The sequence below is a fragment of the Thunnus thynnus genome, chromosome 13, assembly GCF_963924715.1.
Source record: "Thunnus thynnus chromosome 13, fThuThy2.1, whole genome shotgun sequence".
NCBI lineage: Eukaryota > Metazoa > Chordata > Actinopteri > Scombriformes > Scombridae > Thunnus > Thunnus thynnus.
Window position 1 is genome coordinate 21,072,950 of NC_089529.1, and position 18,239 is coordinate 21,091,188.

General features: G+C 39.4%; 1 long non-coding RNA gene across 1 annotated transcript; it reads left to right on the forward strand.

Moving 5' to 3' along the window:
• The first annotated feature begins 2,127 nt into the window (after positions 1-2,127).
• Positions 2,128-3,207, forward strand: LOC137195033 (uncharacterized). The gene is made up of 2 exons (XR_010931057.1): positions 2,128-2,337; positions 2,436-3,207. It is a non-coding gene; the product is annotated as an uncharacterized lncRNA (long non-coding RNA).
• Positions 3,208-18,239: the final 15,032 nt, after the last annotated feature.

An 18,239-nucleotide genomic window follows, 5' to 3' on the forward strand; every position in this document is an offset into this window, starting at 1 on the left:
TGAAGTCATTATTTGTGTTTGTGAGAATGAATGATAGGATTTTGCTATTTATGTTATAATTTAAAAAATGAAAACCAGTTTGACTCAAAATTTTACTTGGCAAAAGATAAGTTTTATTATTTATCACTGTGCCACTTCACACAGTCACAGCTTCTCGATTATAAAAAGAGAAACAGATAAATGTAAATAGAGATTTGAAAATTTTGCAACAGACTCAATTAACATCAGAATCCAGCTTGACTGAGTGTCACCTTGTTCCTGTTATGTAGAAGTAAAAAGTCAAAGACAGCTGGACTTTGTATTTTTTATTTTTCAAAATGTTTTGCCACTCATTCAAGAGGATTCTTCAGTTCTTGTGACTGGAGAAGGGTCCGGGTAGTTTAAACCTCTTTGTGGTTGTTTCCACGTTAAGTAATTTTGTGTTTTCAAGCTTGTTTTAACTTGATGAAACTCACCTGTTCATGAGTAGGTACACGTTCATGAGATTTTATCATTAGCATAACTGACGCTCTAAAACTGGTATATAAGGCTATTTGTTATACTTTATTGTGGGCAAGTTTCATTCACAAAATGTCACCCAGGGGTCAAAAGAAGAACTTTGCAACGCAGAACTTCAAGTCCTGCTGACATCGGACATCAGCAGATAGAAATGTAATAGCGTCACTAGTGGTATTCAGGGACCCAACTGTTAATATCGTATCATTACAGAGCCATATTGTCACAGAAATAAATAAATAATAGTTTGATATAAACTTAGAAGCCAAAAAATGTAATCCTAAAGCAAAGTAGTAACAGAATATGTTGCATTACAGGGTGTTATAACGATGGATTAAGACCGTGGGGCAGCTGCCAGAGTTTCCAATATCTTTTTGTAACTTCTGAACTTTGTCATGCCAAAAGTTTTTTTTTTATTAAATGTTCTTGCAACTAAACAAATTGTTATTCACTTAACACTTAAGACACAGAATGTACATTTTTTGGGGGGGGGGTTTGTTTGTTTTAATTGATTCCAGCAACATATTTGAACTTAAATTAATGCAGATTAAGACACCAAATTCTTAAATCAAACTGTTTCTAATATCTGTACATGACTACTACAACAGCTCTGGACCATTGCAAAATTTTGTCCCTGCCAATTAAGAAGGAAACTGTTCATATGAGTGTTTTTTGCATAAGATAGTGTGTGGTGTGTAGTTTGAATGCAGTGTTTTTAAAAATGAAGACCCAGAAGTTAAATCAATGAGTTAAATCAATAACATCGAAATAATCCTATCTTGAGCCATCCTATCGGATCATAAAATGCACAACTGTACACTGTGTTGTTAGAGCTGCCTGAACATTCACCACACATGCACACCAAATCCTCGTTCACCTCCAAAGTGACTCATTAACTTAGTATTGATTGAGCCCTGCTGGGACGACTGTGGGCCATGTTTGGCTGTCAGAAATCAGCAAGATAAGAGAGAGATAGGGAGAGAGAGAGAGAGAGAGAGAGAGAGAGAGAGAGAGTGAGGAGGTTGTTGGGGGGAGAAGAAGAAACACATAGAGAGAGAAAGAGGAAATGAAAGTGATACAGCAAATGAGACAGAATGAAGGAGGAAAAGACAAAGATTGCAAGAGAGAAAGGGATCTCATATGCATACATATGCAAGCTGACAGCAGTGTGTGTGTGTGTGTGTATATGTGTGTGTGGACACTTACCGTATATGTTGGCTAATAAGATAATTACAGTAAAAAAGATAATTACAGTTTAGCGCTTCAGTTGCTGGAGGAGTGCCATCTCAGTGAATGTGTACGTGTTGGTGTGAATGTACATGTGTGCAGACATGTTTGTGTAAAGGCCTAATTTCAGTGTTTAATGTGTAATTGTCAGATTCCAAATGAGCGCTAGTATTGCTTTTATTTGTTTTCTTATATTAATATTTTTATGGTTTGCTGTGATTATTTTATATTGCATGATTTCATATATTGTGTCTTTAATTGCTTTTATTGTTGTGCTTGGTTCTATTTACATGCACATGTTTGAAATCTGCTGTTGCTTAATGTTTTAATACATGTTTAACTTCCTGCTGCTGCATGTGATTACCACTACATACCTGCACCTGGTTGTGCTCTTATGTTTGATAGACGTTGTTATAAACCAATCGGACATGAGGGTGCAGCCGGAGAAACCAATGTTGCACCTAGGAGGACAGACCAGACACCTGTACACGGAAAGAAAGGCTGAGGCAAGTAACACAGCAGGGAAGGAAATTGTGTGAAAAGGAAGCAGAAGAGAGAGCGTGCGTCAGGAGGAGGAACAGCAGAGATGGGGAGCAGCTTCTAGCCCTGCCTGTGGTAAGTGGTGGTGGTAAGAACCAGGTGTGGGAAACTTTGTCATGGACGGCTTGAGTATCTCTCTCTCCCTCAGTGCACCTAATGGCATGCTGTGGCAGAATTACAGGGGAAGAGGGAGAGAGAGAGAGAAGGCCCATGAGGTGCCCCACCATGGAGACCAGGAACCGCAGGCGGTGTGACGCTCCCCAGTCTCCCTAAAGCGCTGTCCCCCCCCCCAGGCAGCCGGAGGGCGTGCAGGGGAATTCTGACGGAGAGGAGAAACAACTGGAGAAGACACGGGGACCATAGGCTCACCAGCACGATAGAAGAAACCACCCAGAGTACTAAAGCGCAACACAGATGGCGGGCAGAGTGAGAGCTCTGCCCAATTGTGTGAGTAAAAAGAAAAGTACTTTTGGGCACAAGCGGGCGAACTAACGGTGTTGGGACTAGTTACTGCCAATTGTCTCTTGTCAGCAGTGAGCAGCGGAGGTCGGCAGCCCACTAGAGGACAGCGGCTCCAGGGAGGACAAACCAGCAGGTGACCGACAAACAAGCCCCACTTACGGATAAGGCCAGCATCACCTACAGTCATTGTTAAGTAGGCCAAGGTCCAAAACCCCTTCTGGTCTCTTCAAAGACGTGTAAAGACTCTTCTCCTCTCCCCAAAAGAAAACACACCTTTAAGCTGTTGGTTTACAGGACACTATAGATGTTGAACATTTTATAGTTTCAGTATTATTAATTTCAACATCTTATAGTTTTGGTGTTGTACTTTTATTTCAACATTTTATAGTTTTAGTAGTATATTTTTATTTTTAACATTTATAGTTTAAGAGTTTTCAACAGATTGTATTTATTGCTTTTTCTAATAAATTATTGTTGACTTACCATTTGGTGTCAGCTCCTTGGTTGCCTCAGGGTCACTCTCTATCCAATTTCAAAAAGAATCCTTTAAGTCCTACCTTTTCCTTTTACACTAGAACCCTGTTCTTGTAATTAAAGCGTCAGTAGGAATGGCGAGGTTGGTTGGTCCACCATTTTGGTCCAGAGTGAAATATCTCAACAACTATTAGATAGATTACAGTGAAACTCCTGGACCCCAGAGAATGAAGCCTAATGAATCTTCCTCTGGCACCACAATGAGGTTGACAGGTTTGTTTTTTTAGTGAAATAGCAATTGGGTAGATTGCCATGAAAATTGGACATTCATGTTCCCCTCAGGATGAATTAATAATTCAAGCCTCTGCTGTGCTTTGTGTCTAGTGCTAATTACCAAATGTTAGCATGCTAACACGCTAAACTAAGATGGCAAACATGATTAACATTACAGCAGCTAAACAGTGTATTAGCATTGTCATTGTGAGCATGTTGGCGTGCTGATATTAGACTTAAGCTCAAAGCACTGCTATGCCAAAGTACAACCTATGGATGAATTATAACTGGATACCAGACCACAAAAAAAAGTTTTCTAGCTTGTGTTTGTCCCGCTTAGCTCATAGACTTTACATTGGGATGATGACACAAACACAAAATGCTTTTCTTGTCACTGTGAAAGTTTTAGAAATACAAAAACTTTAATGACAAAAAAATCACTTCAGAGAGCAATCAATTTTTGCAATTGTATCGTTGAAATTTCCCTGGATGTTGGATTACATATTGTGCCTTTCATTCAAGCTTCCTGTTAGCATCTGTAGCAGCTTGTAAGTAGAGCTTTAAGTTTGTTTGTGTTTAACAAATGCAAACAGGAGGCTGCTGTCAGGCAGAGGTGGAAATGGGATCACTTTGCTGATTTGACTTGGTTCAGTTCAGTTTAAATATTCGTGGTCACTGATTATTTGTTCATTTATTTCCCTAAGCTAGGTGGTCGCATCACCTTTCAAATGCACTTCAGTATGTACGTCAGTAAGTGAATGCATTACTGTTCAAATGAGGTGAGCACATGACCATTCATATGGCCTGATGTCCAGTGCAGATTCTGACTGTCTTCAGTTCAGTAGTATGTTCAGTCTGTTGCTATTTCAAGCTGTCACATCCAGTTTAGCGCAAAACTAGCCTATATGAGCACTACACAGAAGTTTAATAGCTCCACATCCTTTTATTTGACAGAGTTATCAGATTATGGTTGTTTCTGTAGCTTTTGCTTTTGTTTTGATATGTTTTCACATACTGTGAATCCCATGAGGGGAGAGTGAGGGGAGCTCCACTGCTAAAAGCTACTGATTCTGTCAGTGCAAATGGTGATTCAGCATAGTCAGTTCACTCTGGAGATTCATTGATAAAGATTTGTACGTACATGTACTAAACATCTCTACTGCCAGGTTCACATGCCCTTGAAGAGACCAAAATTAGAAAAAGTTGTAGCATGGTCAGGTTTTCAGCAGCTCAGGATGTTAATGCCCATCTTTATGCTCCTTGACTCTTTAACACACACAATATTTGATGATTCCACTGCACAGTCCAGTGCCAATGCTGGAAATAGTTTGTCCTTTATATAGTGAGGCAACAAATAATATGTGCTTTTCTCTATTTCTTGAGACATGTCAGCATAAACCTTTTAATGCTGCATGAGGAAGAGCGCCCAGCTTGGAACACATTGCAATCCAGAGTAGCTGCTGATCCAAGCATTTTCTGTGTTCTTCGTGCCATTTAGTACCTGTATTCATGCTTGTATTGAGCATATTAAAGTCTCTCATTTTTTTGCATTTCATGGCTCCCTTCCTTTTTTCTCAGCTGCCTAAACTAAACCATAATTTTGAGATGAACAGAAATGATAAAGAATTGAAAAAGCAAAATTGTGTGATATCAATGTTTTTGTGTGGCAAAAGGGTTGCACACAACCACACACAAGGCATTTAGATTAACATAAACCCCAATCATCTGTTTCTCACTCAAGAATCCCCACGTACACACACACATCTACAAAACATGTAATGCCATTTCCTGATCCTCCATTGTTTCTCTTACTTTCACGCACAAATACACACAGGCACTTGTTCTCACCCTGCATCACGCGTTGCCCATAATAGGAAGGACAAATTTGTCTGTTTGTTTGCTCCTCAGCGCTCTTCATTATTGCAGCCTTTTGCTCGAGTGGCTGTGCAGACACTCTGGATTGGCTCCAGCCTTAAACCTCACTGGCCCAATCTCCCCTGCATGATTGAATAGGCTAAGCCTTATCTCCCCCCGGTCAATATCATATACCTGCCGGTGCTAAGCGAATGTCTTTCTCCCCATGTAGATGCTTGTCAAATTGAACGAGGGCCTGGGTTTATTGATTGGGTGATAACACAGGTGGCAATTGAGGGATTGGATGAATTCAGGTCGGTCTGGGTGATCCTGGGGGGGTTGACTGGATCCTTGAGCAGCTTAGTGTATGTGCCTGTCAATGTGTCTGTCTATCATCAAGTGTTTGTGTGTCTCTGTGTGAATGCAAGGACAAATACTCATACTGTAAGTCTATGGATACAGTACATGGCATGTGCATTTGTTCTCGGGTCTATTTTTTCCCCCCATTATTGTAGCACATTCAGTGGCTGCAGCCTCTAATATGTGTGATCATATTGTGTCTGTATTATCTCATTCCCTCAGTAGCTGTTCATGTTGTAGTCCTCCTATCATCTCTGCCTGACAGAGGTGCCTGCTGAGATGCCAGACAGTAATCATAGAGTGTTTTTGTTTTGAATATCACCACATATCTAATGTGTCTCTAATCTTCACAGCCTTTTCCCAAAGACTTCTGGGAAGAGAAATACCAGTGAGTTCCACTTTTGTTCGTGAGTTTCTTTTCAGCATGGATTGGCCTGAAGTCATTTTTGAAGCAGCATGGCTGGAGTTTGAGGCCCAGCAGTCACACAAAGATCTTTGGAGCAAGAGTTCATAAGAGGAAACAGGTGCACTTCTTTCACGCTGAAACTCAGTCAGGTGCTCTGCCTTTAAAAAAAAAAATAGCTGTCTATATTCTCTTGAACAAAGTCAGGATGGAATAAATAAAAAGGCAGCACTCCATAGTTGAAAAAACAGAAAAAAGAATCACCTCATGTATTGGTCTTTTAGATGAATTTATTCACAATCAATAAGCTGACAAAGCTGCTGACATGTTTCAGCACAAAGCCTTCCCCAAAGCATGTGTGACAGCAGTGAGCTGCTCTTCATAAAGGACACCAATCATCATCACCAATCAACAGAAAACAGTCACACCTGAACACACATGAAAGGTGTTTTGTCTCACAAGACAGTGAGATGTGTTTAGTAGGTGACAGTTTTGAAAGTTCAATACTTTTGAGAATAATCTTCTGCAATCTATTGAGCAAGATTTGCAGTTTTGGGGATCATTTTTATTCATTATGATAACATTGTACTCACCAAAGTAATCACTGAAATTGAGGAATGTGGGGACATTAAAGGGCGATTAAACAAACAGACAGGCTATAAACAAGCCAACAGTTAAGCCAGATTATCCAAATCACTTTATTTAGAGGTAAAGTGAGGGCACCTTAGTTGTCTATAATAAACCCTCACTGTACTAGGTGTGTGCGCACAAGTACAGTAAGTGCAGTAGCTAAAAGTATAAGACGTTTGTCTGTAAACTGTGATGGGTGTTTACAACAGTAATACTTTGTGGGTTTGTTTAAAACTGTCTGATCGTCTGACTGGTCTTGTTTTCTGCTCCATCTGACTTCTTTTCAGCCATGTAGCTGTTTTCCCAGATCTCAGCAGTTAAGGTGGTGGGTATAATGTTTTCTGTACTCATAGGAAGGATAGCAAAACTACAAAAGTAACTAAATTTCTTGTTATTTTTATACTGTTCTGTTGACAGATGTCTATGTTAAACATGGTTGAAGTTCCAAAACATGAGACGAATGCATGTAAAAATGCGGCTTGCAAGTCAAAAGCCAGGGTTTCAATGCAATGCAATGTTACCTTTACTTCCTGTATGTGCTGACGTGTTTGTGCATGCCCACAAACGACCATCTATTCCGTAGCCTTTATCTCTAAGGTTCTTGCTAAGGTTGTTCCTTTGATTTGGGCCTGAACATGTATGGATGTATTCAAGATGTTTTCCAATTGTGACATCAGTTTGAGAGGCAGTTGAAAATGGCATGTTCAAATGATAAAATGTCATCACATTAAAAAGTTGGTGGAGCAGTGAGAGCGTCAACTTCATGCTTCCACCGAACCACTGTACTCCAAACTGCGACATGTCAGATGAGACAATGCTTATATTCCATAATGCCCGCTCTTTAACCACTAACTGTTCCTTCGGTGCCTTGTTAGCTGGCTGACCTGACACCCCAACCACAGAGCAAGAGATTTTTCATCCATAGTAGAATATCAAAGGCAAACCCTAAGAATTAGAGCACAAATGTTTGATCTTTGTTTGTCTGCACTATATCAGCTAAATGTGAGCTCCTGAGGGGATTTATTCTATATGTGAGTCTTGTGTTGTGTTAATGCAAGAACTTGCAGTTTACAGCGATAAAAAGCAGAGAAGATTATGGTATATTACTGTAACCACATGAAACAAATAAGGAGACAGGATGGAATGATTACTCTTTTCTATTAACAGACTAGAAGTACGGATGCGGAGGTGAAAGTGTGCCAGCTAGTTTGATGATTTTCCAAAATGAGTGACCAGTTTCATTAAAATTCTCTGCCATCCATCCATTATGTTCCAAAAGCAATCTATCAGATTGAAAAAGCAATTAACACAAAATAATTAACTTGGTGTCAGAAATTTCATGGAATGAGCAATGCTTTTGAATGCTGCATTTCAGTGTATCCTTTGGTTTATATATGGGACATGATTAAACATACGGTAATTGCAGGTTTCTGGGGGCTAAAAACTTGATTACCAGTGCTTCCTTGGGTTATCTGAAAGGTGCTACAATGGGTAACAACCAGTTGCTGTCTGCTGTTGCTCTCTTCCACTCGCTGAGGATCCGGCATCCTCGGCTAACATGATTGTCTTTCAGAGGCTGTAGCAGGCTCAGTTTTAAAGTTACAGTGAAGATACTAGTATCATATGAAATTAGACAACCTAAGGCATCCATTGGTACCAACCATGTCATGCTAGCATGAAGGCTGCTAAATAACACTCCAAAGTTAGACTAAATTTTGGTGAGGGAAAAACTGGCATGGCCATTTTCAAAGGGGTTCCTTGACCTCTCACCTCAAGATATCTAAATGAAAATGTGTTCTATAGGTACTCACGAGTCTCCCCTTTACAGACATGCCCACTTTATGTTAATCCCATGCAGTTTTTGGCAAAAACCATGCAGTGTTTTGCATGCAGTATAAATATGTTATTTTTGCCTATTCTAAATATGGTGTATTTGAATATTTCTGCATACTCGGATCCCTAAACAGTCTTGGAATTGCATGAATTGGGTATGACTGGAAAGCTGACACTCTTGTGGATTCAATGAGGTCCCCATCATAGCCATCTCATTGTAGTGAGACCATTTTTTGAAACTTGACCTCACTCTATAAAATTGACCTATTGTGACCTCTAGGATAATCTGAAACTTAACAACCACAAACTAGAGACCTAAGGGATTCAGAGGATCTATGGCCTTCATAGGTATATTGACAATAAGGTGGTTTCTAAGTAATTTCTAGAACAGAAGTGCTCGCCATGCAATTGCTGAAAAATGCAATTTTTACAGAAATCTTCAAATGTCAAAAGTTTTTGATATCAAATCACAGCATTAACTTTTCTATGTGTTCCTCAAGGTCTTGGTGTCTTAATGTGGTGTTCTGGAGAGAATGGTCAAAAATGGTTAAAATATTGCACCAAATCTGTGTAACAAATGATATCAACCCAAAAATTGCTGCAACGCCTGATGAGACATGATTGCGCACAGGAATGGCCATCATATACTTCCATCATAAAGTTCTATCATACAGTGCTGGGCTGCATCTCAAATTAATCTTCAGGTTCCCAGCTTTCAGATGATGCATACTATTTCTGTGTGGCATATATTGTTGACCTGCTATCTCCCCCTAAAGATCCCCTGTCTCCCCCAAAAATTGGTCTATGGTAGTGGGCTGGGAGTGGAAGAGGTTAATGAGTCAGTGCATGTGCACAGCAGGTATTGTGAATGCATGATAAATCAGGTCAATACTGTACATATGATAATTGCTCCATCCTATTTACCTGAAAGGTATACAGGGCATATGGAACATTAGTAATGCTACAAGTACAGGCACTTATAATGATTAACTGCTATTATTAGTTAGCAGTTACAGAAAGCCAACGCGTGCTCAGGGTGCAAATTAAATTGAAGCTGTATGAAGTGCAGAAAACAGCAACAAGCAACATGGACATGATCACTGCTAATTATGGTCATTGGAATGCACAACCAGGCCGGAGCAACAAGCTACTGGGAACTGATCTTAGAATTGATTAATCTTGATGTATTAATCATTCTACCTACAAAATGTGGAAATAATGTGCCACATGTGACATTTCTGTACATGTGACATTGCTGGAGATGATTGGGGGTCAATGAACAAAACTGTTCTGACTACATTATGTCCATCACAGCCCAGTGCAGGCAAACCCGCAATACTGCCATTGCCATTCATACACTGTACTGACACTTTAATTCAGCAGCAAACATGAGAGTGCAAGCAGTGCTTTTAGACAAGTATTGTATGGAAGTTTGTGTTCAGTTATCACCAGGTATATGCACATTTTACATAAGGCATTGAGCTAAAGCTAGTTTGAAGTCTGATATCCATCAAATGGCGGTCAAATTTTAATATCAATAGCCCCAGCTGATAGCATCAGGAACCATCAGGAACCTATTTTAAATAGGAGCACAGCTCTGCTTCTGTGTCTGCTCCTCCGAAACATCCTGTGATTGGAATCCCCAAACAGATCACAGAGCTAAAATATAACAGCATGCTATAAAACAGAACAAGGCCACCAAAAAATAGATTTTGATGTTTTTATTTGATCCAAACATGCTGTAGACGGGGCAAGAAGCAGGCAGAGAATAAACTGTAAATTAAAGAACATCTGAGAGTACATCTTTTTAGTATTTTCCCTCCACTGATAAACCCCAATACCATCTTTTCATTTGGTGATGCAGGGACACAGCATGTCACGTTTTTTACACTTACTATTGTTGAGAAATTCTGAGCATTGGTCAACATCTCAGGTAGAAGAAAATGTCGAGGAGTCTTATGCTGAGAATATTTACTGAAACACCTGGCCAAGCAGAGAACAGAAACAGTAAACATCAAGGTGTTCTGCACAAGATGTGGTCACTTCCCGTTCTGCCTTCTGATGGTTTGACCTTTAATCTTTAACCCCAACGGATCATCCCACAGTATAAAAATTAGTCTCATTGAGTCATTTAGTTTCTAAACAAGGAACTGCACTTTACCCGCGTTAGTTCAGGTCACGTTGCATGGTACTTTCAGGTCACCGTCGGCACAGTCTGGTTATGCCAATGTAAATCTGCACAATCACCTATCCATGGTGTCTAGGGAGTCTTGGGCCATCTTCCTGACCTTGGTTACCGGGACAACACCAGTTCGCTCTTTATCAGAGTGGCTCCAGTTTTCCCAAACATCACAGACAGTTACTCTGAGTCTCAAGGACATGAGAAAATGTCTCCTTCTGCTTAAGAATATTAGTGTGATCTCAAGGCTTGACCCAGTATAACCCCTAAAGATGGAAAATTCCATAATACTCACTATCTCTACTAAACACATTTTCAGGGGGAAACCCTTAATGATAAATCAGCACCAAATAACCATCAGGACATTAGTCTTCCATGTTACTCCGATTAGGTCTTAATTGGAGAAAAGGCACCATGGAAAGTCATTAAATAAAAGCAACAAGTCCTCAAAATGAAACAACCAAATGTGTCGTTTGACCATGTGCACTTCAGACTGACACATAGGTGTATTTCCTAATCTGGTGTCCCTAATCAGCAGGACAACATAATTTGTCTATGCTTTCTAAAACCGTTACAAATCACTGTTAAAATGTAATGATGTTTTATGATGTGACAGCACTATGGTTGAGGTCTGGTTAGGTTTAGGCACAAACACCTCTTGATTACGTTTAGAGAAAGATCATGGTTTAGGAAACAAACAGCAGTCTCCTATGGCAGAGTCCACTGATGGGTTATACTATATCACCCCACCATCACCTATACCTTCTTGTAGGTCTCTCACCAACCCTTACCTGCCACTACCCTTTAGCAAGGCACTTTAGGCTAAATAAGTCTGGTACAGCTGCTCTGTTGCCAACGCTATTGGAATGAATTTAAAGCAGGACAAAGCTGGAGAAAAGATGCATGATCAACAAATCTTCCTCCAGGTAAATTAAGGTTAAAGAAATAGTGCAGAGGGCAGCCAAACACCTGAACTGGTCTAGTGCCCAACATCCTCAAAATCCAATCCTGTTCCCTGTAGGAAGCGAAAAACCGAAGTGATTCAGGCTTCGATTGGAAAGTAGCGTCTTAAGCCTAAACATATGGATTATTTGGCATTGACACAGTCAAGTACTGGGACTGTGATCTAACCGAGTGTTTTTGCTATTGATTAGTTCACATGAAAGGATGAAGGATGGGAACAGATTGCGTAGTTATAATTACTTGTCTTTTATTTCCCCTTTGTGAAAACATGTCAAAATGATAAGAGCAAAAGAGACAATTTAGTTCACCGTTCTGCTACTTATATCCATTACTGTAAGTCTCAGCGGACTCTGATAGACAGTATCTTTTCATGGAGATTTCAAACAGTCTAATAATGTCCCTGCCATTACTGAGTCAAAATATTGGAGAACATTAACAGCCTGTCAGGACACTACGATTGCAGCAGTCCAGGATCTGTGCGTATATATGTGCACATTCTACTTTTATCACTATTCTAAAGGAGGAAACCAATAATGCTCTTCCTCTGCTGGCTCTAATATTCCTTGTTGCAAGTCAATTTCACTCTAAATCTAAACATTTTGTCTGCAGAGATACAGGCAGATATTAAAATGTTTATATCGGGGAGGGGAGACAATTTTGATTTTCTTGTCAGTGATGACCGCAAATATCTTGTTTTCATTTAGTACTCCATCTTAAAAGGTAAAATTGATTGATTTTCTGTCCTGTTTGCCATTCTCTCCCCACACTCTTTACATAACACTTGAAGCATTGAAACAATAACCCAGAGTCATCCAGAATCTTCTCCTTTTTTTCCTCTGCCCTTCTTCCTTTTGTTCTACCTTAATTTCTGTGCCTCATAAAGCTCTTGCCCTAAAGGCTTCTCCTCTTGTTTTACCACTAGTCTATTACCTGCTTTCAGACTGCTCAAATATTACCAGAGAGTGCAAAAGATGGAAGGAAAGAATGAAACAGAGAAAGAAATGTGGTGAAGATGGCATTATCAAGAGAGGAAGAGAGAGCAAGAAAGACATAGCATTAGAATATTATATAGAGGTAAAAAGAAAGAAAGATAGAGAGAGGGATGGCATGACAGAGGGCACCTGAGAGAGGAGAGACTCTCTCTAGGGTTAATGGAAAGGTTCCTTTGTAAATGAGAGCACAAAGCCGGGGCAGCTACCTGAAAACGAGAAGAACAGGAAAAGAAAAGGAGAAGGGAGGTGAATCAATGTAACAAACAGGGTGAAGGAAGGAGCAATGAACTATTAATGAGAACCCATTTTACCTGATGGGGTGAAAGACAGGATAGAAAGGTTAGTGAATTGCCAGGTGAGGTGAGGTTTGATGCAGAAACACACCAGAACATTGATGAGCGTTGCATGAGAGGGAACATTGACCAGACTAGCCTGCGGGCACATCCAAGCTAGCACTGTGAAGAAATTATGGCTTAGAGTGGAGACAGAGACAGGTGGGGAGGGACGGAAGTGAGCAAGGACGTATGGGTCAATGCAGCAGCAGACAGCAGACGCTTCGTGCTGTAGTCGGCCCTTTATTCAGTACAGCGATTGTCAGGTGGAGGTGCAGGGGCTCTGAAAAGTGCTGAGAGGGGAGTATTCTCTGTCCTAAAGGTCCTATGTTTAGCATTTGAAGCAAATGAATCATTACCACATTGTAATTACTTTAAACAAACAAGGCCCTTCCTGAGTAGATTCCCAAAGGAATACCCCACTGAAAATCTAATACGCTCTGCATGTAGGCTTGAAAGGTGGCTCTGAATAACACTTCACTTGAAGTCTCCCTATTTAGCGTTTTTAAGCAGTATACAAATATTTAATGAGCAGTTTATAACACACTATAATGTAGTTTTAAGCAGCTATAAGGACATTTTATGTGTTAATTAATGTACAGTACTTGTCAAGAATTATAACTTCTTGTATGAAGACATATTTTATACTGTAATGACTTTACTGTGACTTTATTAAGAGCGAACAACGCTTTTCGCCTGTAGCTTCTTCAGGTTCGCTTAGTACAACTGCTGAGTACTCACAGGTGTGATAAATACATTTGAGTCACATGACTCATATCTCAGACGAAAACTCAGTTTTAATATTAACTGTGTTAATATTAACTTGTATTTCTCTCCACAGGCTATTTGGACTCTTAGGGAGAGATGAGCCACTAGGTCCCCTGGCACTCACTCTTCCCATTTAGTGATGTAGAGAGACACCGGTAGGACCTGTAGTCCATTCTGCTTAGGGAATTTTACCCATCCTATTCAGTCAGTTGTTTACGGGATGTAATGAAGTTTAATTATATAAAATTGTGTAATTCTTGTCACTTTCTGCAACAGTAATTACGTCATGTTTTTTGTAATATGTATATTCATCAATCATTTTCGTGCCCTTTGTAAAATGTTCACTTTGAGAAAATGAAGACTGTGATAATTAGTCATGTGACTCAGATGTATTTATCACACCTGTGAGTACTCAGCAGTTGTACTGAGCAAACCTGAAGAAGCTACAGGCGAAACATGTTGTTCGCTCTTAATAAAGTCACAGTAAAGTCATTACAGCGTGCGGTGGTTAATGTTGATTTTCACCTTATATGTTCCTGCGACCAACCAGCACCTGTCTGAAAATACTGGCTGTGCATGGGGAGTTCTGTCCTTTTACATATTTTATACTATTGGAGCAGCAAAGAGATAGTGTGTGCAAATCCTGTTTTTTCCTATATTTCATATTATTACAACTGTGTTTTACTGTTTTATAATAGGTTTATACATCAGCATCAAGGTATGGGAGCCCTCAGGAGGAGTTATAGTTGCTGACAAATACGTCCACTTCTCTGCTGTTGATCCATATGTTTAGTTTGTTCCAAGAAATGCTCACATCTCCAATAAATAGCAAGATGTGTTACTTTTGAAGGTGCTTTCAGAGTTATGAGGTAACACCTAAATACACTACAAGAAGAAACATTTCCTTGCCATTGTGTAAGGAAATACAAATCACAATGAAGTCACTATCTTTCAGAAGAGGACATATTTGTGGAAACAGCATCTAAACCTCATGCACTTGGGCATTTTTGCACTGTATTGGTTGAGTGACAAAAGAGCTGATGTTGCTAGGAGACATGCTGTGCACTACAGTACTAACTGGAAGCTATTATTCAGTTTTTTCTACAATTTCACATTGTGTTAGCTGTCATTAGCAATGTAAGCTACCTCTATCTTTACAATATTCAACAGGAACCCATTGTGCTGTTGTTCCAGAGACACCTTTCAAACCTACAGACAGTGACTATTTGATAGTCAAGGATTTTAGGGGGCTATTCCTTTATTGTCAGTGTTCTTAGGGATGGCCTTTTTTGTTTAAAGTAATTATATGTGCCAAACTGACGCCCCAAGAAACAGCACCGTTTCAGCAAATGCCCGAAAACTGCATATATTGCAGTTAAGTGACAAAGCTATGAACGGTGTTCATCGGGAGCAAAGGAGGAAATAGTGTGATGTTGTTGTAGAGCCACAAGGTCTGAGGAGGTTGGTGTGAATGGGTAAACAACCTCTGAAATATTTGACACAGGAGAACGCTATTTGCTTGCTGTTTCAGTCAATGTTCTTATAAATATCACCACGATTGTTCCTTAACATAGAAAATGTCTGTGAAGATTCCCAGACATCCAGGTCATGGTAGATCCAAAAGAGTCATTGAGTCTGAAGAACTGGAATGAGGAAGCGTTTTGGATGAGAGGCAAAAATGTCTTCAAGAATCTACAAGTTCAGTTGCTCTTGTGCTTTTGAATATACTATAATAACCAACTAGTTATTTTAAACTCAAGTCATTTTTGTGCCTTAACCTAACCAAATATTAATCATTTTATTTTTGTGGCTGATTTGTGTTGTGTTTATGTGTTGACAATCTCTGTATTAAATAACAGGCCACCCACATTTTTTGGCGGAGTGTTCCTTTAACCTTTGCAAACCATGAGCTGCATTTCAATTGCCAGTTGTTGGATGAAATCTGTTGATCAGCTTCATGAATAAAACTAGGAAAACAACACTTTCTACAGAAGCAACAGCAGATGGTCAGGGTAAAAGACCAAACACTTTTATGTGTAAAAGTAAAGAAAATGAAACAGTACAGTGAAAAAGAAAAAAAATCATTCGACGAAAAGGGTTTATAGGAAAAGTGGTCTTTACTACAACTCACCATATGACTACATCAAGTTGTCACGACTAATTTGACAATAATAAACATACAACAAACAAAGTAGCATCTTTAATTGGTTCAGAATCCAAAATGAATCTGCAAAAATTCTTTCATGTAAAAACAGAGAGCTCCCGTCTCTGAAGAGGATTTATCAAATTTAACCAGTCATCATTCATCTTTAGGTGCACTTTGAAGGATTCTTCTCAATGTCACCCTTGAAAGAAACTTGCAATTTAAAAATGCGATGTGATTAAAATCTGAGATGAAGAAACTTTAAGGGTTTCAACCAGGTCTTTCCCACCTGAAAGTGCAGAATCTCTTGGGTTTTAAGGTGGTTCATATCCTCTGGCTATGTTTCTTTATTCATTCCCAGCCAGATAGAAATCTTGTCAATTAGACATTTTTTTGTGACAGCATAAAAGGTTTCAGCTGTGCCCCTTGCTCTGGTTCTTATGTTCAGAGGAGACAGTAGTTTAAAAGGCAGCAAATACCCCTGGTGTAAAGGCTCACATTTGAATAGATCCTCAAGATAAGATCAGGGAAGGATTGAAAGGATTATACGTCGTTATCCAACCCTGTTTTTATTGATGGAGCGAGAAAAGTGGCTAAAAGAGGACACTCGTTCTCTGTCAGCGGAGGGGAGAAATGAGTGGCAGAATGCTGCCGCAGGTCTTTCTGAAAAATGAAATAATGTGATTGTCTGTTGGCGGGGAGTTAAAGGACTTGTGCTGAATGGGGAATCCTGTTGTCGGGCCAAGTGAAAAGGAAAGCTTTTAAAAACATATTATCCCTAACAATGGATCCACCCAGGGCGATGTGTGATACATGAGGAGGATAGCACAGACTTGAAAGATATCACAGCTCCTCTCTGTGCGGGTGAAATGTAAAGGAACCACATTGCAATTCTCTCCTCCCAGTCCTCTCATATTCAATAAGTCCACTTCTGGCGAATGAGATGTGAAATTGCCTGCTATCAATGTAAGGCCCCTTGGTAAAAGGCATTTTCGGATCTCTCTGAATTGGATTGTTCCACCATTCATTTTTGGTGCCTGAGTTAATGACCATTATGAATGCAAACCGAGCCAGGCAGTGACCATGACTCCAGAAGTGTTTAATAGGCCTGCAGGGAGAGCCAGGTAAGTAATCCAGAGCTAGCCATGTGAAAGAAAGGACATCGTTTGATAATTTAGAAGGAGTTTTACAGAGAGGGAGGAGCGGAGCGAGCAGGGGAGTAGTGAGGGAAAGATGGAGCGAGGAACAGGAGAAGTCATTGTTTTCAACTTTGCCAGGAGCACAGGAATGGAAAGAAACTTTTTTGTTTGTTTTATTGGATGACTTTTTCATGCAAATAAGGTTTTTTCATCTGTAAGTAAGTTTTTTATCTTAAATGGATAGATTCTGGGCATGAAGAACAATGGTGTTTTCATGTTTGTTATGCTGGTGGTTTATGTTTCATCTTTCGGGTTAGGTACGATGTGTGCTTCTGGTTTTATGTTGTGTTTCCTTATTGCCTGCATTGTTACTCTGTGCTATTTATTTGTTAATTTACTGTGGGACTGCTGTGCGGAGTCAAAAACTAATTTCCCCATGGGGACAAATAAAGTATATCTCAATCTTAATTTGTGGATTTTTTGAACAGAGAAAACATCAGTGATTGGGCAGGAGGTTGAGGTTTTTGTTAAATGTAACATTTCCTGTATTGTGCTTCAACTTACTGAGATTTTCTCTGTATTAAATAAGAACACAATCTTTCCATAATGTTAAGCAATGGCTATGAATTCTTAAACAGAACCATAAAAAAAATGTTATCAGTATTTAGTTGTTAAGTTTTGAACTGCAAGCGGTGGGATTGCAGGGAAAACAAATAAAACACTTTTGCAGATAAATTCAGCAGCAACATTTTGTGACGTGCCAGATGCTTTCAATAAAAATGTTTCCTCATTAATAGAAAACATAAACCAGGCAGCATGATGTGTCTTCCAAAACATTCTTGTTGTTTCAAATGATTTGCATATTAGTATAATTTCTAGGAGACAAGGTCTGAATGTACAAATACAAGTCCAACGCTACACTTCAGTGATTCAAAATCACTGAAATCCACTGGTGTGTTTTCTCCAAGAAAAGCCAGTTAATTCCAATACCTCAATTCAACAGGTAAACTAACAATAATTGTTAATGTGAAATCAAAAAAACTGTAGCAGGCAGTCTTGTCTGAGTTAAGGTTTCAAGTTTCCCAAGTTTCTCTACATGAGGGTAAAACTAAATAAGAAAAAAATCAGCGTCAGCTATTTGCCTAAAATGTAAAAAAAGAACTTATAAGATG